Source organism: Globicephala melas, chromosome 13 (assembly GCF_963455315.2).
Source record: "Globicephala melas chromosome 13, mGloMel1.2, whole genome shotgun sequence".
Classification (NCBI taxonomy): domain Eukaryota; kingdom Metazoa; phylum Chordata; class Mammalia; order Artiodactyla; family Delphinidae; genus Globicephala; species Globicephala melas.
The window spans coordinates 40,219,481-40,247,478 of NC_083326.1; the positions used below are offsets into that span (position 1 = coordinate 40,219,481).

The 27,998-nt window shown below is 38.2% G+C and overlaps 1 protein-coding gene across 35 annotated transcripts in view; it reads right to left on the bottom strand.

Annotated features, from left to right (window-relative positions):
* DTNA (dystrobrevin alpha) overlaps positions 1–27,998 on the bottom strand; it is a 403,422-nt gene that overhangs the window by 280,382 nt on the left and 95,042 nt on the right. The window contains exons 1-2 of one of the 35 annotated variants that reach the window (XM_070047031.1): positions 2,531–2,724; positions 811–984 (exon numbers count right to left, since the gene is read on the bottom strand). The exons of 32 other annotated variants lie outside the window; for them this stretch is intronic. The gene's annotated coding sequence lies outside the window, so the exon portion shown is untranslated. Of the gene's footprint in view, positions 1–810; positions 985–2,530; positions 2,725–2,922; positions 3,039–27,998 lie in introns of those variants that run through there. 2 more of the 35 variants (XM_070047030.1, XM_070047029.1) reach the window with 2 other exon arrangements.

A 27,998-nucleotide genomic window follows, 5' to 3' on the forward strand; every position in this document is an offset into this window, starting at 1 on the left:
ACATATCAGGCCACAGCTAAAACCCCAAATCAGAAAAATGACCTGGAATTATCAATGATATCAGCAGACTGCCTGGTACCTTCTCTAGAATGAGGAGTCTTTAAAAAAAATGACTATAAAAGCAGAAGTGTGACTTTCCATTTCGGGTAACGGTAATGAGATCATTTGGACCAACACTCTCATTGAGGTAATCGAAAACATTTAAAATGTAAAAACAACAAAGAGCTAATAAGATGGTGAAGACAGCAACATTCAAGAGAAGACCAGAACTCAGATAAAGACACTAATTTTTGAAAGCTTTTGCTCTTGGGTATCTGAGTATCAGGAACAAAAGGTCTGAGAAACCAGCTTCATGCTGGGCAGCCTTATGGGTGTCGGTGGAACATCAAAGCCCACGGTCCTCAGGTGAGGGCTTTAATAAACTAACCCAGCTTTCCCCTGGGACCTCAAAAGGTCATATCTTCCCTCAGGGTAGATGTGAACACCAAATCAACCGTTCCTCACACAAATTTGTAGCCTTACTTCTTGCACAGAGGTGCCTTGATTAATCACCTTTGATTAAGGTGATTCTGGTCTGATCCAGGGGCCCTGGCAGAAGCAAACCCAAGTCCTCTCTGGAGGAGACCATCATCACCACTAGGTCTCAACTTATCCCAGAAGTAATTTTAAAAATAATTTCCAGCAGATAGTCAAAGATATCCAAGAAAACAAGACTGAAAACTGACAGGAGCAATAATAATAGAAACAAATCTTGGTAACTCTTGAGATATTAGAATTAGCAGATGTATATTATAAAACAACTACACTTACTATGTTCAAAGAAATAAAATCCAAGCTTGACGATGTCAGCAGGGACATCACAGCAGCAGAGAGATATTCATCGGCCCCTTCTCCTGTCAACGCGATCTGGCCACATAACGTCTAAAATTCTTATAGTTTAAAATTTTTAAATGTTGTATCCTTTTTTGGCTTTCTTTTGACACACTGAAAACAAAAACAAAGCCCCATACTAATATAATTTTATTTGTATGTATAATTCAATCAGAAATATATTAGTTAAGCAAAAGGTAAGTTTACATGTAAGTGTGTGTGCGTGTCCTGGTGTGTGTGATGCATGCTCTCACAAATATCTCGGAGACACCTATGATTCCTGCCAGGCTCCCTCCTCTTGTCAACAGTTCAGGACACAGCCAGGTAAAGCAAGGGGGACAGGCATCCAATGTCACCAGGGAAAATATACAAACGTGCCATCCACTTGCAGAGAAGTGAAAATTAACTGCAACTTTCACAACTTAATGGGTTAATTATAGATATTAGGGAAGGTTAACCGTGATCTAACAGAACTGTAAAATTAAGTGACTCTATCAGTATCATGTTCATTATGTTCATTTTTCATTTTAGAAGAGTAACGTGGTATTATTATTTATTCTGGTCAACGTTGAGTGAAAGATCCATGTTATCATTCATTGTTCGTACCTAGTTCAGCCAACTTAGTTCATTAGAATCTGGTTGACTTGACAGAACAAAACCCGGCCAGTTACGTGCAACAACTGTTCAGCCCCACGCTCTGTAATAAGCACATCAGCACATTTATTTTCCCCATATAAAGTAGAATTTCCAATTCATACCATGTACTCTGTGACTATTATGGACAGTATTTATTCAGAAGGAATGCTGTGCAAGTTTGTAAAAGCTGTCTCTAAGAGAGCCGAGAGGTCACTGGACAAAACAAGAAACAAAACCTATACATGGTCAAAAACTTGAAGAGGACTAAGGTTTGTCATTCTTTCTTTTAACTAAAAAAGTTTTGAAATCCTCAGCACATAGCAAGGCAGCAGCAAATCAGACAGCTCTCCCCCTCCTCCACTCTCAAGCTCTGTAGAATCAGAACGCCTCTATTCACTTAGCAAATATCAGCTTTTTTGGAGGACGAGAACCTGCTTGGAATTAATGAGGCAACACCAAAAAATAACTTCTATTAATAAATTGTTCTCTTCAATGGAAAATTGCCTATTTTTCTCATCTTTTTTTTTTTTAAAAAAAGAAACAGAATATCTTCCAACGGCTCCTTATGCACTTTCTACCACCTCCCCCCCCACTTTTATTATTGTTTTCTTTTTTCTTTTTTAAATTAAAAAATGCCATAGTGCCAAGCAAGGGAAATAACTCCATCTCACAAGAATACAGTCACCACCAATGGCATCATGGATGGAATAACATTTAGTCGGTGTTGTGACATGTTTAACTACTGACGTTGTAATTCAAGAAATGCAGGGTGTTTAAGGAGTTAATAGAGGGAAAAGTAGGTAAAGGTAAAGCCAAACTGAAGTTAGAAGTGCAAGGTCATCTTCAAAACTAAGCTGAAATACTTTGTTTCTTTCTACTTCACAAAATGTAAAACCCCAAATATCTCAAGAAAGGTAACAAAGTTACAACACTGGAAAATCTCCCTGATCACTTTTTCATTCACACAAATAAAAAGAAAAATGCAACATTAACCTTCCCAGAGAAGCAACATCTTTGCACTTACCCTAGAGTATGTACATGATCTCTTAAATCCTTTTAATTCCAGTACATCCAGAACATATATGAATTCTTAGCACATTCATATAAAGAATAAACCTTAACCAAATGGCTAATTACAACAGAGATCACAACAGGACTCTCTGAAATTCTAGGGAGAGACACAAGGTTAAAATCCAGCTTCTAGATCCTGGTGTATACTGTGTCTATCTTTAACTTGAAAATGAGTTGGTTTCACATTCCACTGAAGTCCCACTGGCAGATGCCTTTGGTAAGCTCACCAATGGCAGGCTGTCAAAAGCCCTCCCTCCACCCCCTCCACCCTCTTCAACCCCCTCCATGCTCTGCCTGAGCTTCCGTTGCTACATCTAATACTGATTTACTCAGCTGTCTTTTTACCTGTCTCCACGTGGGTAAAAGGAGATGCTTTCATTGATGGCTATTACGGAAACACATGGAAACTGAATATCAGCCGGAGGACTCACGGTGCTTTTCCCACTGCCATCCCCTCCCCCTACCTCCTACCAGAAACCAACTGACTTCCAAACTTGGCTGTCTGAAAAAGAATGTTCTCTGATTGGCATTCCTGGAAGCGGAAAGCAAGGCAGCTCAAGTTGTGTTCTGTTACTCGGCATGAAAAACTTCCCAGGTATACATAATACAAACAAGTAAGTTTTCTGGATTTTTTCCCCCTTAACTTTGAGGAGAAACGGGGCAAATATTTGGGAGCATGACAAATATTTTTGTTGTTGCATAGCGTTTATGTTTGAATATTCACCTATAATTTTAACCCAAATGGCTATGGATGCAGTAGAAAAGGGAAATGGCAAATTTGTTGTTAAGAGCTGAATTTCCTTATTAGTAAATGAGTTGGGACCCATTAGAGGAAGCGATGGTTATGCTGAATGCTTGACGGTATTCTGAAGGGCAACTATTCCATCTGTGGATTTTCTGTGAGAGAAAACCTTGCTCATAGGAATTGTGAAAAAACTGCTTTCACCTGTCCTATATTTTATATTGCAGACAGCAGGAGGAGAGGGTGCAAGAAACACTTCTATCTCCCTGTCAAGGCTTCTTTTCCAGGACTGTCTTGTAAACTTTGGTGAGGACTGCGTGGGGCTGGCCATGTACAATACTCTCCCACACCCCACACTCACACACACATGTCTGAACAAAGAAAAATTGAGTCAATGGAAATGAGGGGAAAAAGTACATTTTCTCAAACAGGATCTGACAAGAATGAATAATGTGGAGTCCCTTTAAATCACTACTAAAATTGTATTTAATATTTATTTTGTGGTCACTGGGATCAAAAGATCTGCTGCGGCTAAAAATAATTTACCTCACCCTGTTCAAAATAGTGAGTGTATTATGTGCAATGTTATGGACCAGACAACTTCTTGAAAGGCCTGATAGAGGATTTATAATTTCGGCATCAGACAAACCACAACCCCAGGCATTCTGGGGTTTCCAGATCTCATCTGGCTGTCTCTGCCAGCTCCAGGTGAATGTCAGCTGGCTGGGCTCAGGGTGGTGCTGTGGCCGCAGCTGCCCCTAGGAACTTGTACAGACATCTCGAAAATACCCAACGGCAAAGGTTGACTCCCAAAAATAAACCTTTCTCTTTGTTTGTGGTTGGTTTTAAATGTTCTGTCCTAGGTGGTCTTTTACCACATCTGAACAAGACCATTTTAGGGAACTGTGAGTGAACACTTGATTAACTGGCATCCTATGACTAATTTATTTTGGTGATATCTTGATGCCCCATATAGACTGATCCTACCAACCTGCTCACTCCTCAGCCTGTTACTAGATGTCCTTTAAAAAAAAACAAAAAAAGAGTGAAAGAAGGAGGGAGAGGAGGAAGAAACTTTCTTTATTCTTATTCCCAAGCTGATTATTTTAGGGAAATTTCAAGCTGTATGTAATGCTGATAGATAAAGACATCCAAATAACTTCAGAAATAAATAGAAATGACCACTCACCCAGAGAGCACAAATCCCTGTCTTTGTGTTTCTTCCCCCCTCTATCAAAACACTTCTCCCCAAGGCTAATGGATGGTGTCAAAACACGTGTGAGCTAAGAGTGGACAGAGTTGGCAGCAGGTCATCTGTTTCACATTCGGCCACACTATTCACTTATGCTGTACCTTTGAGTGAACATTAGCACAACCGACACCCAAGAAATGTTTGTTGAAACAAGCAAACAATTGCTTGTGTGAAAGTGTATATTTTAACTTATGGAAAATTGTTATATGTTGGCTTACATTTTAGATAATGGGGTGGGGGGAATTATATCTCTTTTCAAGCCATTAACCAAAAGATTATATGGAAGGTATATTAGGCACTGAGCACCTTTATAGAAGCAAAAAAAAAAAAAAGATTATTATACATTTTGTGTCTGTGTGAGTGAATGACTCTAAACACCAACATGGCAAATTCTGCTGAGTTTATTTCTATTTATCTTGCTGGCTTCTAAGAGAAATAAAGAAAATATTAGGCCCTCCTAATAATTCATATTAACTAGTAAACTATAACAATTTTCTTTATTGAAATGTTACTGGCCATTCCTTACAGTACAACATTCAACAAGAAAACATCTCTTTAGGTTCCCAAATTTATCTCTTTTTATATTTTCATCTGTTTAAATCACAGAAATTCCAGAACAGTGTGCAACAGTAGTGGCAGCATGAGTCCAAACCCAAGGTTGAGTGAGCACATGGGAATTTCTTTTTCTTCTTTTTCTCCCCCTAACCTTCATGTGGCAGTTGATAAGATTTATAATGGCTAGAACTCAGTCTTTATCATGAGTAAATGTTATTTTTCTCTTTCACAAGCACTAACATGAGAGTTAGGATTTGATCAGAAAAAATAGCTTCCAGGGCTTGCTTCCAAAGAAAACTGGGCATGTAACAGGCAAATCAAATACCCTTGATTTATCATGAACAAGCAGTTAATCTCCGCTCCATTCTCCAGAAATAGACTGTCTTAGCACTGTTCTATGGATGGCAAATGCTGGTAGCAGTCTCCTTGAGGGGTGAACAAGGTGTTAAAACTCAGGTTTTAGCTGATCTGGGAGGCAGGCATCTTGTGTATGAAAAATCTGGGCAATGAAAAGCAAATGATCCCTGTTATTTTTTCCTCCCTGGCGTCCTTAAGACACTGGCATAGGCTGTATTCTCATGCTGATAGTTTTGTGGATGATTTTGTCTTTTACATATTATTATTTTAAAAAAATACACTATTTGCTATAGACAGAATATTTGTGTCCCACAAAATTCGTATGTTGAAACCCAATCTCTCATGTGATGGTATCAGGAGGTGAGGCCTTTGGGAGGTGCTTAGGTCTTGAGGGTGGAGCCCTCATGAATGGGATTAGTGCCCTTATAAAAGAGACCCCAGAGAGCTTCTTTGTCCCTTCCACCAGGAGAGGACACAGCAAAAAGAAGGGCCTCTATGAGCCAGGAAGCAAGCCCTCATAAGACACCAAATCTGCTGGCATCTTGATTTTGGACTTCCAGTCTTCAGACTGAGAGAAATAAATTTCTGTTGCTTATTTCAGTTGTTTGTAAGCCACCCGGTCTATGGTATATTGTCATAGCGGCCTGAATGGACTAAGACACTCATTATACAAAAGTGAGTTTTTTTTTTGTGGGGGAGGGGGATAAATTGTGGGGTTTTTTTCCCCTGAGGAAAAAAATAATAAATCCAAGTAGTAGTTGTTTGAAAAGTAATTACAATAGACACTGCCCAAGAAAAAAGTAGGAAAACTATATATATAGGGGCTCTAACAACAGATATGGAAGGGATTCAAAACAGCAGCATACTACATATAATCTTATTAAATGCTGATCAATTTCAAAATTAGATGAAATTGGGCACTCATTTTGAATGCCTATGATATGAAAATAGCCCTAATTATGGAAAGGGCCATATGTATAAATTTACTAATTATAATATCATATTTGGTGGAAAATAACTGGGAACAATGGTAGTTTTGATGACAACAGAAAGACATTGTTTAACGCTTAGCATATAAATGCATATGCCCCATGATTTCAACTATATTAGAACACCTGTGGGCACTAGAAGGAAAGATAAAGGCCAGAAGGAATCCTATCTAAATGATTTACAGGTTCACACACAGGCCCACACACACAGCCAAAATATTCAAATAAAGATAATTGCAGCCCTTCCTCATTCCTTCTCTCTCCTCCTTGTCCTTGGAGAACATCTCTATTTCTCTTCTCAGGGTCTCTTGTGTGGCAGGTGGGTTGGGAGGGGAGTGGACAGAAAATGGGGAGGCACTCCAATGTGGAAAGAGACACAGAAGAAGCTTAAAGGGGCTTAGGTTGATGTGAAGAAAGGGCATCAAGAGAAATACCCAAGAAAGAGTGATCTTAAAGGCACCAGTGAGAACAGGGAAGGGATGGGTGAACAGAATCTGGTACAGCAGAAGCAGGGACCAAACTGTAAGCCAGACTGGGGAGCAGCACCTTTGAATGGGGCAGACTTTGAGGACAGCAAGGTTTAAATGGGAGGATTAGGTAGTTTGGCCCTAGGACATCTGGCTGTGTGTTTTATGATTTCTTCTCATGGAACACTTTATTGTTCAATATCTAGCAGTGTCATATTTGTGTGTCTTTTGGATACTGACATGGATCTTGAAGCTACAGACATTTATTTACATGAACGTTTTTGAAAAATTTCAGTAATTGTTTTGTCCTATTGCTGTGGTTGCTAAAATTGATTTTCTTTGATATGAGTAAGAAATTATCTTCACCCTTGTCTAAATAAACTATCTCGATCTCTTTCCTCTCCTTGCATTTCATTTCCTGTATCACTCTCAGTTCCCATAAAAGGTAGCTATTATAGCCTCTTAGGCTGAGCACCGCATGTAAAGTGACCAACCATCCCGGTTTGAATGGAACTAAGGGATTTCCCGGGATGCAGGATTTTCAGTGATAAAATCAGGAAAGTCTCAGGAAAACCAGGACTAGTTAGTCATCCTATACATGTAAGCTGGAATTTTTTTATGTGTATGCTTTTGATAAAGATTAGTCTTTTTATTAATTAACAGGTGTTTGGCCCAAGTAGAATGATAATCAGAAAATGTAGATTTCTTTTTGCATTTCCCCCATTAGCCATGCAACTTGGGAGGGGTCAAATTCCAACGGCCACTATTTCCTCATCTCCACAATGAGAACAATCATACAAATTTCAAAGAGTTGTTGTCAACATCAAATGAGATATACATGTAAAATAAGAATATATAAAATATATTAAATGAATATATTTTATATTGTATGTTATATAAACTTTATAAAAATTATATGTACTTTTCAAAGAAGCTTTTAGTTATTTTAGACTGAGAAATAATGGAAGCCCACAGAAGAGGTACAACATTTCAAATTGTAAGTGGTAGGGGTGGTGGGAGGGGAAGAGAGAGAGAGAGAGATATTGGTTGATGAGAGAATAACTTTCTCAGGAGTATGTGTTTCAGCATTTGATCTTTCCCCAAATTAAACTCACTGAGTTAAGGATTTTTTTTTTTGTTTTTGAGAAGCTCTACAGCCCAGGAAACAATCAATACTCCACATTTACAAAAGATATGGATTATCTTTAATTTTAGAAATACAGATTTTATTTGTACCTTTTCCTTTAAGCTGGGGTAGGGGTATTTTTCCTTTGTGGAACCAAAATCAACCCTAATTAAAGCACAATCATAAATATATCACAATCCCTAGGCAAAACTAGAATATCCAACCTCATCCTAGGGACAGAGAGATACACCTTATGATACCACTTACGTGAGCTCTGGTGCCATACCTGATGCCTTGAAAATGTGTTTAATGTCATCACTTCAAATCTGTGCACATTTTCATAATCACATGTATACTCCATATTGGTTCTACTCCAAGCCTCTTGAGATTTATCAAGAGTTGGAAATAGGACAATTCTATTGTATGTGGTACAAGAAAATGACAGGTGATAGGCAAGGCGGACGGAGTCTGGTGGCTATTGCACCCAACTTATTTATTTGGGAGCAGTTTTTCTCCAGATGAGCATGTGACTCATCAGTGCTTTTCAAATTTGTTTGCTGGTGTTGTTTCACTAGGGAACCCTTTGTTCAAAGGAAATAGTTCACTGAAACTTAATAATGACAAGGCATAGCTCCTTTAGCAGAACCTCAGGTGTGAAACCTGGGGCCCTGCCTCTTCCTTAAGCAGTCCCTGTGGAAACCTCCAGGAATCTGGGAAGCTTAGCTTGAAAACCTTTGAGCACTAGAACTCATTGCATTCAGTTTATTTTAAAAGTATAACGGTGATATATTTTTTAAAAATATGCACGTATTTTTTAAAGCCATGTAGAATAATAGAGCTTAAAGGAATGTGTCATCCCAATCCCATCCCTCCTCACCCTAGAATCCCAGAGACGATGACCATCAACTCGTAACTGGTAATTATGACAATCAGTCTGTATTCTTAAATGATGCTCTTGTACTCCTATTTAAAAAAAATTTTTCAAATGTCAATATTATCTATTGTCCTCCTACTACGGAAAATAAGAATTTAGTTCTTATACACACCTTCTCCAGCATGTGTGCTCTCAACCTCTCTCTCCCTCTTTCCCTCCCTTCCTCATTCTCATTTACACACACATACACACACACACACACACACACACACACACACTTTCCTTAATCCTCACAATTTAATTACACAACAATTTTAGGGGAAGCACTTATCAGTGATTACATTATTTTGGCTATGTATATATTATTCACATGTAAACCACATGGGATATATGAGTCCATTTCCTTTCTTTTACACAGTTTTCTTTTTCCTGACACTGGTGGTCGTGTCATTTTTTTTTTTTTTTTTTATGTTACGCGGGCCTCTCACTGCTGTGGCCTCTCCTGCTGCGGAGCACAGGCTCCGGACGCACAGGCTCAGCGGCCATGGCTCACGGGCCCAGCCGTTCCGCGGCATGTGGAATCTTCCCAGACCGGGACACGAACCCGTGTCCCTTGCATCGGCAGGCGGATTCTCAACCACTGCGCCACCAGGGAAGTCCCCGTGTCATATTTTTGTTTGCTTAATTTTCTATCTGCCTAACATTACATTTTTTTCAAACTCTCCAATAGACATGTAACATTCCTCTTAATACAGACAAACATATCAACTATTTTTTCTGCATGCCGTCTACCCCCTCCCCCACCCTGGTCCTTTTTGTAGCAATAGTGCTTCTGAGCTGTCATCGCGGGACTGGCTTTTGCTTCTCTTCGGTATTGAGTCCCTTTGCTGGGTTCTTTGTTCTCGCCTTCTTGATGGACTCCCCGATGGGTGACTAGAGGTAGCACAAACTACAGCAGCTTCCTGAGAAAGATGCTCAGGACAAATTAAGTTTTGGAGAAACTGAACGCATGAAAATATCCTTATTCTCTTCTTCCATTAATCAATAGCTTGACTACAGAATTCATTGTTTAGAAATACTTTTCCCTCAGAAATTTCAAGGAATTTCTCCACTGTCATGTAGTTCCTAGTGCTGTTATTTACAAGTCATTCTGTTCCATCGTCCAAATATCATTTCTTCTTTATCCCTGGTGTTCTAATATCCCATGACAGTATACTTTGGTATGGTCCCCCATTTCCACCACCACCTGTCCGTGCACCATTGACTGTGTTTGAAACTCAAGGAAATTTTACTCATCTCCTCCAATTCCTGGGGAAATTTTATTTTAAAGCAATTTCTGAGCTCTATTTCCCCTGTTCTTTCATTCTGAAACTAAGCTCCTTTTAGTTGGATGTTGGACCCCTTAGACTGACCCCTTAATTTTATTATCTTTTCTCTTATATTCATCTTTCTACCACCTCCTCTCTGGAATAATTCCTCATCTCTCTTCTGTTGAATATTCTATTTCTGCTAACATATGTTTAATTTCTAAGAATTCTATTTGTCTCGAATTGTTTTTATAAACACCACGTTTTGTTTCATGGACACAATTTCTTTTCTGATATCAAAGACTATATACATTTCAGGTTTTTTAAAAAGCTTTCATCTCTTCCCTGCAATCTTTGTTTGCTTCAATTTCTTCTTTGTTTGTTCGTGTGTTTTGGTCTCTTTTATGTTAGAGACATTCCCCACATCTGGTATTCCCTCGATATCCACCCAGCCATTGTGTTATGGGCGTTACGACATTACCATAAAGTGATTAGACAAAGCTGAGCCTTCACTGAAACATCCTCAAGGGTAGCTGGGTTTCTGCCCCCTTGGGTAGTCAGATCCTCTAGAGAAGCCCCCCTCCAGTGTCCTATCTAGGAGGGACAAGTTCAGTTGCCAGTGTCCTGGAAGCAAAGCTGGGTCAAAAGGCTTGAAATTGAGGGAAGTTCACCACTATTCAGCATGGAGATTTCCACTTAATCCACCAGATTTCAGTGTTACACCTCAGCCCCACCTGCCACTGTTTCCAATATTGCTGTTTGTAACCTCTCTAATTAAGTTACTCCAGAGAATAAGGCCCCCTCCTGCCATGTCTCCTGCAAGGTGAGGGAGAGGTAGTTGCCAGGCTGCACAGGGTAGAAGAGGCGATTTGAGAGTCCAGCTACTCTTCTTACGACTTTCAACCAAGTTCTGCTTTCAGCTCCACTTCTCACCTCTGGCTTCAACAGACCTCTAGTCCTTGAGCCTTTCCAGCGTTCTAGAGAGTCTCCATTTCCATCTACGTAGGCATCTCCTCTTCAGGCACCTGGCTTTCCACATCTCTGCTCAGCTAAATCAAGTACCGCTCAGTCATTCCCTTTCCATTTTCCAAATACTATGTCAATAGCTCCCTGTGTTGTAGGCTCTCCTGTTTTCTTTATTCTAGTGAGTATTTTTTGTTTACTGTCATTAGAGGATTTCTTTGGGAGGGAGAGGGTGGAATTAAGTATGTGTTCCATTCACCATATTAACTGTAATTCTCTGCCTTCACTCTTCAGCATTGCTTTAAAAAGGAAACAAATTCTCCAACCTCTCTCCAAAATGATCCCAACAAATTCAGCAATTGTGCATGTATGTGGGGAGGCAACATAATATTTCATACTTTTCTACAAACATATCCAATGCTAAAATGACAGCTAAATTCCAGCAAAGTATACAATTATCTATATCAGACATAGTGAAAAATAACATTTAATTAAAATAAAGTTATATTTTTATTCTGAAGTTTGTTGTAGTCCCTTACATTAAAACTTTCATTATATATCTGTGGAATTAAATATAGGAACACATATACTTATAGATAATTCCTTTATATGTAAAAACTATGTAGCTTAAAAAATGGAAATAAATTCTTCTGTAACTGAAGTTCTACCTAAACTATCAATTAACTCATAATCCAATCAAGACAAGTAAATTATCTTAAATTTATCACAGCAGTCATTTTGTGCTTGCTTTCGATTGGAAGGCAATGTAAATCTGACAATGAAGTAATTTCCCTTTTAAGTTGTCATAGTCATTCTCATGTGGGCCAAGTTTGTGTATTTTATTTGAGGCAAGCTTTGTCTTGATTCATTTAACCCATTAGTTCTGCTCCTTATAATATGTCAATCTGGAGATATTAGCTTTCTAGAAGATATACTGTACCCTATTTCTTTAAGAGTATCTCATCAACATTGAAGCTACCTTCTACTCTTGGAAAGAGGATGTATACATTCTATGATTTCTACAGCTGTAAGAGTTGGCCATGGGCAAAGAGTCAAAGGTCATCCTTAGCATCCATCATTTTCCATCCATATTTGTCCTCTCTCTATGAAGTTTTCCCACCTATCTCCAAAATATGAAATATATTTTCATCAGTACGACCCTCAGACCCAGTCAAGCGAGGAGAGAAGACCCAGCCCGGGCCTCACAATTCAGAGGGCTTGCTGCTCTAGTTCTCCTTTGCCTGTGTTTTTCCCCACTGAGCGATGAATTAGAAAAAGAACCAGCAACTCTCTTCTCAGCATGTGCTGGTACTTGGGACTCTGTCCCAAAGGCCTTGAGACTGCTTCCAGGTCTGCCTTCCCAAGGCGGGCTTACTTCTGGTATGCAGACCTTAAAGACTTAGGGGTGGCTGGAGGGTATCATGGGGAGGTGAATGCAGAAGGTATGAAATAACCCACCAAAGAACTGTAGACCCAAAGAAACCTAGATTAATTAATTTCCCAAATGAGATGAACCCTTCCTTGGAGAGAAGAATTCTATAGCTTTTATCACTCCTGGGGACATGGTGAGAGGAGGAACACCCTCATCACATGGGAAGGGGGAGTAGGGACATGTAAGGACAAACAGCCCAACTGTTAGCAAACTTTTAACAGGTGCAAATGGCCTGGTATCATAAATTAGAATCCTGAGGTACCCCAACCACACAGAGAATCTGTATCTGACTGCCAACCCTTTCCTGCAGGCTTTCACTGAGTGCTTGTGGGTAGCAGAGACAGGCTAGGGCAGGGCAGGAGAGCTGACAAAGATCCCCTCAAGATGCACGAGGTCTTCACTCTGTTCATTGAGACAGCTCTCCAGTGGCTGGGGGTCATGGCAACAAGGAGGCAAAAGATGTCATTAAGCCTGAACAGTTGGGAGCTGGAGTGTAAAGGAGGGAGAGATTTCCTGTGGTTCAGAAGTGTTGGCTGTTAGGCTAGGCATGAAGACATCTCCAGAGCATTGCCAAGCTCAGTATACCTAAAGGAAAGGTCCTATTGAGGCAGGGATTTAACTAAAGCTGTAGCAAAGCCCAGGTTCAGATCTAGCACATATTAGATTGATTCAGTCCCCTGCACACAACATACACCACCAACACATAACACACATATTAGCAGCCTGATTGATAGAAGGAGTGAGCCCTTTTCTGAGGTTAAATATTATTTTACTACTATTCTTTTACCCATGAAGGCAATATACAATAAAAATATAGAACACTATAAAAAATCTATACAATATCTCTACAAAATCTATCAATACCTATACAAAATCTATACAATATAAAAAATCTATACAATATAAAAAATTATACAATAAAAAATGTAGAACACGTGAAGAAGCAGAAAAATGTGACCCCTAATGAAAATTTAAAAATAAGCAATAGAAGCAGACCCACAGACAGCCCAGATGTTGGACTTAATAGACAAGTATTAAATATGTTGAAAAGATATAATGGAAAAATGGGAAGCACACATTTAACAGTTGGAGAGTTTCAGCAGAGATATGGGTACAATAAGGAAGAACCAAATGGAAATTATAAAAATAAAAATTACAGTATCATAAATATACAATCCATTCAGTAGGCTGAATAGTAGACTGAACCCAGCAGAAGAAAGGATCAGTAAAATTTAAGACAGGTCAATAAAATCATCCAAATTGAAACAAAAGGGATAAAACAGAATAGAAAATCTGTGACTGTAACACAATATCCAATGGTCTAACATATGTGTAACTGTACCTCCAGAAGGATGTGACAAAAAGAAATATTTCAAGAAATCATAGGTGAGTATTGTCAAAAATTGAAGGAATTCAATCCATGTATGAAAAAAGCTAAGTGAAACCCAAGTAGGATAAATGTAACAACAAACAAAGAAACCAAACAACCAAACAACCAACCAATAACAAAAACACACTCAGGCATTTTACAATTAAACTGCTAAGAAACAGGTAAATAGTAAATCTTAAAAGCAGCCAGAGAAAAAAGACATCATATTCAAGGAACAGCTTTGAAAATAATGTCTGATTTTTCGTCTAAAATATTGAATGCCATAAGACAATGCAATATCTGCAAAATGCTGAAGGAAACCACCTGTTAACATAGACTTTTCTGTTCAGCAAAAAGAGCTTTCAGTATGAGGGTGAAACAAGACAGGCAAAAGTTGAGAGAATTCATTTCTATAAAATAAACACTACAAGAGATGAGAAAGGAAGTTTTTCAAGGTGAAAGGAAATTATTCCTCATGGAAGCCTGGATCTACAAAAAGGAAAGCACTAAAATGGATAAATGAATAAATATCTGGGTAAGTGTCAAAGACCTTTTAAAAATTATCATCTATCTATCTATCTATCTATTATCTACATAAAAAAACTAATGACTATCTAAAGCAAAAATTAATATATTTTGTGTTTATTACCTATGAATAAATAAAATATGATAAAAAGAAAAAGGACAGCAAGTAAGTAAAGGGAATTATACTTTTATAAGGTTCTTAAGACTGTTCTTTCAGAAATATTATTTGAAAGTAGGGAATAAGTTAAAGATACATATTTTAAAATCTCAAGAAACAACTAGTGAAAAAAAATTCCACTGAGATAGAGTTAAAAAAATCAATAGAGGAGATAAAATATTTAGTTAACTCAAAAGAAGGCAAAGAAATAAGGAACTCAAGAACAAAGAACAGATGAGACAAAGAGAAAACAAATATCAAGATGGTAGGCTTAAACCTAAAGATAGCAAACATTACATTAAATATAAATGGAATAAACACTCCATTATCAAACAGAGTAAAAAAGAAGGACCAAACTATATGCTTTTTTTTAAAGAAATATACTTTAAGTATAAAAACACAGATTGGTTGAAAGTAAAAGAATACAAAAAGTTATACCAGAAAATGTTGGTGTGCCTATATTAAAACACATTGGACACATTAGACACCAAGCAACATGTATTATCAGAGATCAAGAGGGATTTCAGTAAAAAAAAACGAAGAATTCATCAAGAAGATATACAAATAAAAAAAGAGCTTCAAAACACATGAAGCAAAAATAGAATTAAAAGGAGAAAAGACAAATCTATAGTTGCTATATGAAGCCAAGCAAAACCCCTTCTAATGCCCAACACATACACACACATACACACACACACACTATTAATGACAAGCAATAAACTGGAGGTGGGGTGTATTCTGGGGAGATCATTCAAGGCAGGATGCATTTCTTGGACTGAAGCTTAGATGTCTGGTAAAAAGAAAAAGGAGACTTAGCACATGAGATGGGCAGGAGAGTTTCCTGACAGCCAGCAAGTGTGGAAGATTCACAGGTGTGACAATACATGGATTGCTTATCCTATGTGGCTTCCAGGTGGGGTGGGTCAGTAACATCCTCACCCATTTTCCTTGGCGGTCATACAAATATCACTACTTTTTTTGTGTTCCATCATGGGACAATAGTGAGAGGGAAGGTGTCCACATCCTTGACCCCCTCCCTATGGTTTGTCTTGATTGCCAATTGTTGCCTTGGTTCTGAGTGGAATATTCTGGGTTCCCCGCAGTCTGTTGTGACCAGTAGTAGTCTATGGCTCTGAAGCAGCCACTGGTCCCACAGAGGTCACACTAACAGGCACACAGCTTTACTGCAGGCTTATCCTGTAGACACTGTGCAAGGCTGTGAGCACTATATCTGCAGGTGTGAGTCCAGGTCCAGGACTCTGAGATTTTTCCCCTGTGAGATGATGGTATGAGCAGGTACCACTGGGTTTTCTTATAGCTAAAAGCTAATAGGAACAAAGAGCTGTACAGAATGTTTTCTGTCCTAGATGAAGAAAAAGTTAAAATTTATGACAGACTCTAGCATTTTTTTTTTTTTTTTTGCGGTACGCGGGCCTCTTACTGTTGTGGCCTTTCCCATTGCGGAGCACAGGCTCCGGACATGCAGGCTCAGCAGCCATGGCTCACAGGCCCAGCCGCTCTGTGGCATGTGGGATCCTCCCGGACTGGGGCAGGAACCCGTGTCCCTTGCATCGGCAGGCAGACTCTCAACCACTGTGCCAGCAGGGAAGCTCCAGACTCTAGCATTTTAAGTAAGAATATGAAACACTGGAGACCTCTTTTTTGGAGGCCAGACTTGAAACAAAGTTATTTGAAATGCTGAGTATGGAGGCAGATATTTAAAAATGGAATAGGTCCTACCTTTTATTGAGGTTAAAATAGACTTGCTAGGAAAAAATGGGGGAAACATGCAGAACATGATGGGGTGACCATTAATGGTACGAGAAGGATACAATATAGCCAATGAAGGTTAAATTGGAACACATCTAATCCCAAGTGACTTAAGCCAAAATAACCTTAAAATTTATGTCAGAAGAGTAAAACATAACTGTAGATAGTATTGTAGAAAAGTTTCTATAAAATTCCAATCTTTAGGAAAGTTTAAAACTATTTCATATGGGGGTAAAGGATGGAAAGAGAGAGTAAGTAAACTCAGTAAACATGGGGTGGAGGGACAGTTGAAAACGCAAAGGTATGTTTGGAAAAATCTCTACATAAGAAGCATCATCAGGTCCAGAATCTGACAGAATGATTGTTGAAGATGACAAATTTGTTTGCTATCCTTGGAGATGACATGAATGATGGTCAGTAGGAACTGAATATGATAAAAGGGTCAGAACTTGGGACCACTTGGATGGGAAGCTTTGAAGACATATATGCCTTCAAGCAAATGCTTCCTTACAAACCTCTGAAAAAATTATCAAATATGTAGTAAATTAGCTAGAGAAGATAAAAGAGCTTACATATTAAAACTCTTCAAAGCAATTGTGCATCTTTAGAATCAGAAAATGTAAAGATTAAAAGCAAGGTTCAAAAGCTTGACAAGAAACTAATGACTGAACTGTATCAAGAAAATGAATTAAACCTCACAGAAAATTAACTGTTTAGGGAAGAAACAGTTTAGAAAGAGAGGAGAAATATTCCATAGCAGATAGAAGTATCAGCCATGCCCCCACGAAAAGCCAGATACCTATAGAAAAGAATGATTTCCATTTCATTGTACTCTTAAGTAGTAAAAGTATCGTATTATGACTTGATTAACCAGACCACCAAAAATATTAAGAAAAATAGGCATTTTTCATGAACTATACAGCAACTAGATACACTGGAAACTTTAAAGCTATTTGGGTTTGCCAAAATCTTTTCTTTTCTCTATAGTTTAAGGCTACAGTTGAAGTGTACTCAAGTAAGATTTTATTTGTTTAAAACAAAAAAAATCTACCCTTTTTTTTCCCCAGACTTTCACCTGCTCTCACTTTGCACATTAATGGTAATGGCATATGGAGGTTCCGACATGTAACTAGCTGTAAGCAAAATAAGGTGACACATGCTTTATTTAGACAAAGGCAATCTTTTCTAACAGTTCCTTAGTGAGATCTGAAGGCGGGGATTTTAGGTATTTGGATGGATTGGTAGCAGAGGGGTGGTGTTTATAGGGTTTTAAGAAGCAATCTGTGTTGCTAATTTTTTTAGGGCCCTAAAGTTTTGTTAGTAGCTCACTAATTTACCTGGTAAATTAGTGAATGTAAATGTACCTTTTATATACACAATTTTGGCTGCCCCATACAGCATTTTTAAACCTAGAGGTTAAAGGAATAAAGAAAGCAGAAATTTAGAAGCTGAACAAAATTCCTAGGTGTGAAGCTAACTGTATATGTGAAATGGGAGCAGGGTTAAAGGGGAGGCAACCCATGTGTATTGAGTGCCTCATATGTCCAAAGACCTTTATATATTTTATTCCACTTAATTTTTTAAAATACTATGATTTAAAATTTTATTCCACTTAATTTTTTAAAATACTATGATTTAAAATTTAGTATGTCTATTTAATGGATTAAGAAACTGAGTGTCAGATTAAATTAATTGGATTACTAGGATTACTAAATAAAGGTACATAACTTTGATCTTCTATCTGTCTGGTTCCAAAGCCTTAAATTTTTTCTGTTGTACTGAGAAATAAAAATGTTTCCTTTTCCAAAACAGATTCGCTACCTAGCAGTACTCCCTTGAATCTTGAAGACTTGGCGCTGTCCCACTGCAAAGTTGGGTGTAGGAGTTAGATGGCAGGGTGGAGGAATCTCATGTTCCTTATCACCATTACTGGGATCGGTGAACCTGAACCTAGATTAGACACTGCAAAATCAGGAAAGGGAAAGGGAACCTGAGGGGCGAGCTGGGGTGACATCATGGAGCTTACTTCATGGTCTCACTGGAGGCTGTAACAAGATGGCATGCGAAACCAGACTCTGGATTCATGTTCCACTTCTGCCAAGTCCTGCAGTGAGTTACTTAATCTCTCTACACCTGTTTGTCATCTGCAAAGAGATGATAATAATGTTGCTCTCATACAAGAGCTCTTGTGAGTACTAAATGAGTTACTATATGTAAGGCACTTGTAAGAGCAAATTCAATTAGAGTTACTATCATCATTATCATCATCTTTCCCATCATTGACAGTAAATATGTGAATCAGAATATTCTCACGTAATACCCATCTTTTACAACAGTGGAAGGCCTGGGGAAGGTAGGAAACTGCAGATATGAATCATCCACAGGGCTCCAAAGGGACCAAGTGAATCAATCTAATCAGTCTCTGGGGGGTGGATTCTGTTCGTTTAAAAGGCCTCCTACGTTCTAATGTGCAGCCAGGGTAGAGATCTTCTACCCTATATTATCTGTTTTGACTGTTTTTTCCCCTTAATCTTTCTTATTGGGATTGAGATTAAACTGATCAGTTTAATCTTTTACATACAAATCATGCATCAAAATACCTGACTGAGTTTTGATATGATATCAGGGTCTTGCACAAACGCATTCGATTTCAGGTGGAGTTAGCGACCATGGACATTACCTACATATTTCTTATAACACAAAGAAAAATGAGTTCTGTATCCTCAAACTTAATAGAAGGAAATCTGATATTAAACTTAATAATTGCTTCATGACATCTACCATGCCCTGATTCATTTGTGGGGCAGGTGTGTATGTGTGTGTGGCCCAGCATTACCTAACTATTTTTGGAATGGAGTAGGATGTGTAAAGTACCAGCTGTGTTATAAAACTCACAAAGGCAGAGTGGCACTGAGCAGCACCCTTTGTGGAGAGTCAGAGCCTGGGCATGGCGTAATCCATTTATTAACTCAAAGTAACAATGGGAGATAAAAGTCTCACTAAAATCAAAGCAGATACCTATAAAGAGCACTTCAAATTACCTGGCAAATTCAGGCTCCCTTATCTGAATTGGGAGCAGGCCATTTATAAACGGATTGAGTCGTCTCTTTTCTTGGATGAGAGCACATTGAGCCCATGGTGGGAAGGTTGGCAAAGTGGTGGAGGATCCATCGTGGTTGTAGTCATGCTTTTCAACCCTGGCGGCACTTTAGAAACACCAGTAGGATTTAAAATAAAACACTGATACCTGGGTCTCTTACCCGGAGATCCTGATACAACAGATCTTAAGTGCGGCATACATCGGGGTCCTTCTGTGCATTTGGGGTTGAGACCCACTGGTGTGCGGGAGAGAAGATAAACTTTGTAACCATACAATCATAGACTTGAAATTTTGCTGTTCTGTTCACTTGGTGTAAGGTATTGAAGAACTTAAACTATACGAAACTTCAATATACTCATCTGTAAAAAAAGAAATGTAACTTGCAAGGCTATGATGAAAACAAGGGGCAGAAATGGAAACTGTGATTAAAAATCTTCCAACAAACAACAGCCCAGGACCAGATGGCTTGACAGTCAAATTCTATCAAACATTTAGAGAAGACATAACACCTATCATTCTCAAACTCTTCCAAAATATAGCAGAGGAAGGAACACTCCTAAATTCATTCTACGAGTCCACCATCACTCTGATACCAAAATCAAAGATGTTGCAAAAAAAGGAAACTACAGGCCAATATCACCAATGAACACAGATGCAAAAATCCTCAACAAAATACTAGCAAACAGAACCCAACAGCACATTAAAAGGATCATACACCATGATCAAGTGGGGTTTATCCCAGGAATGCAAGGATTCTTCAGTATACGCAAATCAATCAATGTGATACATCCTATTAACAAATCGAATATAAAAACCATATGATAATCTCAATAGAAGCAGAAAAAGCTTTCAACACCCATTTATGATAAAAACTCTCCAGAAAGTAGGCACAGAGGGAACCTAACTCAAAATAATAAAGGCCATATATGACAAACCCACAGCCAACATCGTTCTCAATGGTGAAAAACTGAAACCATTTCCTCTAAGATCAGGAAAAAGACAAGGTTGCCCTCTCTCACCACTCTTATTCAACATAGTTTGGGAAGTTTTAGCCAAGACAATCAGAGAAGAAAAAGAAATAAAAGGAATCCAAATTGGAAAAGAAGAAGTAAAACTGTCACCATTTGCAGAAGACATGATACTATAAATAGAGAATCCTAAAGACTCTACCAGAAAACTACTAGAGCTAATCAATGAATCTGGTAAAGTAGCAGGAAATAAAATTAATGCACAGATATCTCTTGCATTCCTATACACTAATAACGAAAAATCTGAAAGAGAAATTAAGGAAACACTCCCATTTACCATTGCAACAAAAAGAATAAAATACCTAGGAATAAACCTACCTAAGGAGACAAAAGACCTGTATGCAGAAAACTATAAGACACTGATGAAAGAAATTAAAGATGATACAAACATGGAGAGATATACCATGTTCTTGGATTGAAGGAATCAACGTTGCGAAAATGACTATACTACCCAAAACAATCTACAGATTCAAGGCAATCCCTATCAAATTACCAATGGCATTTTTTACAGAACTAGAAAAAAAATTTCACAATTTGTATGGAAATACAAAAGACCCTGAATAGCCAAAGAAATCTTGAGAAAGAAAAACGGAACTGGAGGAATCAGGCTCCAGGACTTCAGAATATACTACAAAGCTACAGTAATCAAGACAGTATGGTACTGGCACAAAAACAGAAATATAGATCAATGGAACAGGATAGAAAGCCCAGAGATAAACCCATGCACCTATGGTTACTTTATATTTGATAAAGGAGACAAGAACATACAATAGAGAAAAGACAGCCTCTTCAATAAGTGGTGCTGCGAAAACTGGACAGCTACCTGTAAAATAATGAAATTAGAACACTTCCTAACACCATACACAAAAAAACCCTCAAAATGGATTCAAGACCTAAATGTAAGGCCAGACACTATAAAACTCTTAGAGGAAAACACAGGCAGACCACTCTATGACATAAATCACAGCAAGATTCTTTATGACCCACCTCCTAGAGAAATGGAAAGAAAAACAAAAATAAACAAATGGGACCTAATGAAACTTAAAAGCTTTTGCACAGCAAAGGAAACCATATACGAGACAAAGAGACAACACTCAGGATGGGAGAAAGTATTTGCAAATGAAGCAACTGACAAAGGATTAATCTCCCAAATACACAGGCAGCTCATGCAGCTCAATAACAAAAAAACAAACAACCCAATCCAAAAATGGGCAGAAGACCTAAATAGACATTTCTCCAAAGAAGATATACAGACTGCCAACAAACACATGAAAGGATGCTCAACATCACTAATCATTAGAGAAATGCAAATCAAAACTACAATGGGGTATCACCTCACACCCGTCAGAATGGCCATCATCAAAAAATCTACAAACAATAAATGCTGGACAGGGTGTGGAGAAAAGGGAACCATCTTGCACTGTTGGTGGGAATGTAAATTGATACAGCCACTACGGAGAACAGTATGGAGTTTCCTTAAAAAACTAAAAATAGAATTACCATACGACCCAGGAATCCACTCCTCGGCAAATACCCTAAGAAAACCATAATTCAAAAAGAGTCATGTACCACAATATTCACTGCAGCTCTATTTACAATAGCTGGGACATGGAAGCAACCTAAGTGTCCATCGACAGATGAATGGATAAAGAAGATGTGGCACATATATAAAATGGAATATTACTCAGCCATAAAAAGAAATGAACTTGAGTTATTTGTAGTGAGGTGGATGGGCCTAGAGTCTGTCATACAGAGTGAAGTAAGTCAGAAAGATAAAAACAAATACCATATGCTAACACATATATATGGAATATAAAAAAAAAAGGTTCTGATGAACCTAGGGGCAGGACAGGAAATAAAGACACAGACGTAGAGAATGGACTTTAGGACACAGGGAGGGGGAAGGGTAAACTGGGAGGAAGTGAGAGAGTAACACTGACATACACTAACAAATGTAAAATTTATAGCCATTGGGAAGCAGCAGCATAGCACAGGGGCTATATGTTATATGGGGTTATATGTATACGTATAGCTGATTCACTTTGTTATAAAGCAGAAACTAACACACCATTGTAAAGCAATTATACTCCAATAAAGATGTTAAAAAAAAAGGGGGTGGCAGTGCATGTAAAGCACTTAGCATGGTGCCTGGTGCATGATAAATACTGAGAGTGCTTACAAAACATCCCAGAACTTTCTTTTCAGGATTTCTCTCTCTCCTCTGTAGGTGTCCTTCCCTCTTCCTCTGGAACCCACTCAAAGCCTCCTTTCCGGTGTTCCCATTTGGCCCTGCCTTCCACAGAGATATCCACTGTTTTTAGCCTTCCTTAACATCCTCCCCACTTTAACTGTACCCAGTACTACAAGGATTCCCACCCACTGGGATCACCTGCAGGACTTTAAAAACTGCTGATGTCTGATTCCTACCACCAGCATTTTCTGACTTGTAATCCTAGTTGCTAGTATAGTTTCTCCACCCATAGAGCAATGAGAATCTGTATAAAATTTTTTGAATTATTGGAAGAAAATAAAATTAATCAGGAATAAGGAAAGATACACAGCAGGCATTTGGTAGGTCACTTACCCATTTATTCTTTCAGGAAGCATTTACTGAGCTCTTAGTTCATGCTAGGTATTGAGTACAAAATGTAGTTAAGACTGTCTCTCCTTTCAAATAAGACTGACAAACAGAAATGAAATGGAATTCATTCCATCATTCATTCATCAACTTTTAATGGAGTGCCTACAATATAGCTGGTGACAGTTTAGGTCCTAGAGATACAGATGTGAACCAAAAAGTGAAAAATCCCCATGCTCAGGGACTAGGTTCCAGTGAGGGGCATTACAGAAGGGTAGTCTGGGAATTTAGTTCAAGGAAGCAAACTTCCACCTGAGGATGGGTTTATGGGAAGGCTTTCTGAGGAAAAGATGGGAGAACTAATTCTTGAGGAACATGGAGTTAGTCAGGGATCTAAGGGAACATGTGTGTGATGGTTAATTTTATGTGTCAACTTGGGTGCCCAAGATGCCCAGATATTTGGTAAAACACTATTTTGGATATTTCTGTGAGGATGTTTTCGTGGATGAGATTTACATTTAAATTGGTGCACTCTGAGTAAAGCAGATTGTCCTCCATAATGTGGGTGGGCCTCATCCAATCAGTTGAAGGCCTTAATAGAACAAAGACTCACCTCCCCAGAGCAGCAGATGGCCTTTGGACTTGAACTACAGCATCAGCTCTTCCTGAGTCTCCAATCTGTTAGCACACCCTGCAGATTTTGGACTTTCCAGCCTCCATAATCATGTGAGCTAATTCCTTAAAATAATCTCTCTCTGTCTCTGTCTCTCTCTGTCTCTCTGTCTCTCTCTCTGTCTCTCTGTCTGTCTCTCTCTCACGCTCTGCCTCTCTCTCTGTCACTCTCTGTCTCCGTCTCTGTCTCTGTCTCTCTGTCTCTCTGTCTCTCTCTCTCTATATATATATGCACACACACATCCTATATTGGTCCTCTTTCTCTGCAGAACTGTAATATGGTAAGCATTTGAGTTACATGAATCTTTTCCTGTTCTTCTCAAGACTCAAGTCCCACCCTTGACTCGTGTTTCCCCAAGAAACAGATGCCATCCAACATGATTTCTTTCAACTCCTTCCATTTAACTCAAAGGTTCCCCCTTATCTTTATTGGATCACTCCTCCTCTTCTGTTTCAAAGGGAAAGTACCATTTCCTTCCTACAACTAATCTTTCATTTGTGCTCCAGATTCTTCTCAAGCATTCCCTTTGGAGTTTAATTCAATAATTATCTCTTCTCTCACAGCTGCAGCTTCTCTGCTTTCCCTTGAGTTGTGCTCAAGCTTTCACATGCTCACGTGTTGTTAGGGGTGTGTGTGTGTGTGTGTGTGTGTGTGTGTGTGTGTGTGTGTGTGTGTGTGTGTGTGTGTGTGTGTGTGTGTGTGTGTGTGTGTGTGTGTGTGTGTGTGTGTGTACATTCATGAACATGACCTCATGTTCTGGTGAACTAGATCCAATAAGTTCAGATCCTGCCAGATATTCCACTAGATATTCCACTAGAAGGGGGGCACATTGCACCTGGCTTTTCATTGCTGGAATCAAAGTTAAGGGTTAACATTTGGAGAAGATACAGACTCACAATAGTAACAGTAGTTTTGTCAGGCCAATCAAGGGGGCTTGATTGACAGTGATGACATCCTTGAGAATTGAATTTTCACTTAATAAATGATATTTTGGAGATAAACTTGAAAAAGGAATAATAATAAATGGAAGCCTTTATGATTATGCATGGGGGAACTTAAGGTTAGAGAAAGAAGTAGGAAAAATAAAAGGACAAAAGAAAAGGCAGAAAGAAAATCTGGAAACAAAGTAAAGACGTGGTAAGAGATATGGGGGGAGCAAGAGAAGCCCAGAACAGAAAAACTAAAAAGATCACTTCACCTAAGACCCTGCATGTTCTTCTCTTTATAAAGTAAAATAATTTATAATCAAATTCAAGCAGAATTCTCCATCTCTCTCAAATCTGTAAACGACAGCGTGCCTTGCCAAATCATAACACTGCATGCACACACACCCTCCTCCAGCAGTGTCGAATGTGGTTTTAGGCTACACTATGATGAATTACTGGCAGTCAAAACGTTTGACTGCCAATAAACTATGAAATCCCATATTTCACTTTTCTTGGCCTTATTTTTATAAAATCACCCTTCATTTAGTGTGAACAACAAAGACTCAGATGCATGATGAATACGCCTCTTTTTCTAATCTATTGCTCATATAGAGTATTCCTATTTCTATAGAAAGAATGGTTTTTATTTCCCTAATACTTCAAAGAGCATTTTTTCCCAGAAAGCAATATTCATGTAAAGAAAACTGCATAATTATAACACGCAGGAAAATAACATATAATTGTACTTTTAAAAAACAATACATTTGCAGAATAAAGAATTTGGTGGTGACACTATAAGTAGGACAAGGATAAAAGCTTTACAGAGATCAGAATTCTCTCTTGGGTGAAAGGCTTATTAAATTCTAATTAGATACATATATGTAGTTTGTGAATATAAATGCTAAAAGAGCAGAAAACATACTGCTGGATTTTTCTACACTGTGCCAAAGAAGCCTTAGGATCATGTCTTAATTGTGGATGGAAACTAAACTTCTGGCGGTGAGCACACTGTAGTGTATACAGAAGTCGAAATATATAAAACTTATATAATGTTATAAACCAGTAAGCAACCTGGGTAGCCAGCACTGCTGTAACATGTATTTAAAAATCACTGTGGATAAAGAAGATGTGGTATATATATATTCCACTGTTTGTATATATGTATGTATGTGTATATGTGAGTATACACACATACACACACACACACACACACACACACACACACACACACTGGAATATTACTCAGCCATGAAAAAGAATGAAATTCTGCCATTTGCAGCAACATGGATGGACCTAGAAAATATTATGCTTAATGAAATAAATCAGACAGGGAAGGACAAATACTGTATGATATCACTTGTATGTGAAATCTAAAAAAAATAATACAAACGAAGGTATATAGCAAAACAAAGGCAGACTCACAGATATAGAAAACAAACTAGTGGTTACAAGCAGGGAAAGGGAAAGGGGGAGGGGCATATTAGGAGCTGGGATTAAGAGATACAAACTACTATGTATAAAGTAGATAAGCAACAAGGATATATTGTATAACACTGGGAATTATATCCATTATCTTGTAGTAAACTGTAAAAATACTGAATCACTATCACTATACATAAAACTAATATAATATTGTAAATCAACTACACTTCAATTTTTAAAAAAATCACTGGATTAAAGTAGGTTTGAATAGTTTTAAAAAATCATGTCTTAATTGAACTTCATATCAAAATAGCAGGTAGAAAAATAAAAGATCTGTAACATTGTGTGATTCAAGCCTAAGACAAAGGCTATGTTTATCTATGGACCTATTGGTATAAATCCCAAGTTTGTTAGTTTTAACTATATCAGTTATCATAAAATGGCATAATAAATGAGCATAATCAGGTTTTGAACATGTTCCAACTTAACAATTTCTTTTTGACTTATATACTTTCTAATTCTGATTTATAGAGTCTAACACAAAATCCCTATTAAACAAAATTTTAAATAATTCCTTTAAGAAGCACATCCAAATTCTTACATTTTCAATCTAAAAAAAATAGTAACAGTTAAATAGTTCATTTTAAATAAGTTCTTTTATTTGGCCTGACTTTATTTTATTTTATTTTATTTTTTTGCGGTACACGGGCCTCTCACTGTTGTGGCCTCTCCCGCTGCGGAGCAACAGGCTCCGGACGCGCAGGCTCAGCGGCCATGGCTCACAGGCACAGCCGCTCCGCGGCATGTGGGATTCTCCTGGACCGGGGCACGAAGCGGTGTCCCCTACGTCGGCAAACAGACTCTCAACCACTGCGCCACGAGGGAAGCCCTGGCCTGACTTTAAAGCTCCGCTTGTTAAGGTAAGTAATGGCCAGTCAATTTTTAGCCATTGAAATGAACACACCTGCCATAATCTCAGTTCACAAAGCCTAGAAAATGATTCAAAACCAGCCAATGATTGTTACCATTTAAAATAACAACATTCCAAATGTCCAAACTTATTCTCCTTAATTTAAAAAAATTAGTTGACACAAATGAACTAGAATACAATTACTATTGTTACTACTTTAAGAATGTTGTGGTGAAATATAAATTACAAAAAGAAACTCAATGTTCAGCTTCTTAACATGGAATTGAAAAGGCCAAATTTGTGGTATACTGACAACAGGCGATGGAAGAATTCATTCAGTGTCCTCATAACAGATGAGATTATAGCCACCAGGGTATTTCAGTTATTAACTTAAAAAAAGCCCTCATTTAACAGTAACTGCCATTGTAAAGGAAAAAAAAACTGATGATGACATCAAAGTATAACGTGGTTATGAATCTCTAGTGTATGAAACGGAAGCATCTTTTTCTTCTTAATATACGTATTTCACACGACTCAACAGGAAGGTCTCTGAGTCCATGTTTCTTATGCCTGACTGGTGTTTTATAGTAGATTCAGTGGTATGCCTGAAGAACATTCTTTTACATGGACGATCAGAGTCAGAATCACAGTTTGGGAACTGCATCCTCCCACGGTGAATGTGATTAGACATCCTGTCAGCAGAGAGGTTACAAGTGGAAGGCAGCAAGGCAACTGTAACAATGCAAAACAACTTGCCCAGTCTGTTTCTGGGCATGGAGGCCATGGACATGTGTCCTCACACACACAGAACTTTTAAACCCTTTCTTTGAAACATGTACACCTGGGTTATGGAGGGAAGCCTATGTATTGGTTTAGGTTCATTGCTTGGAAAATTTTTT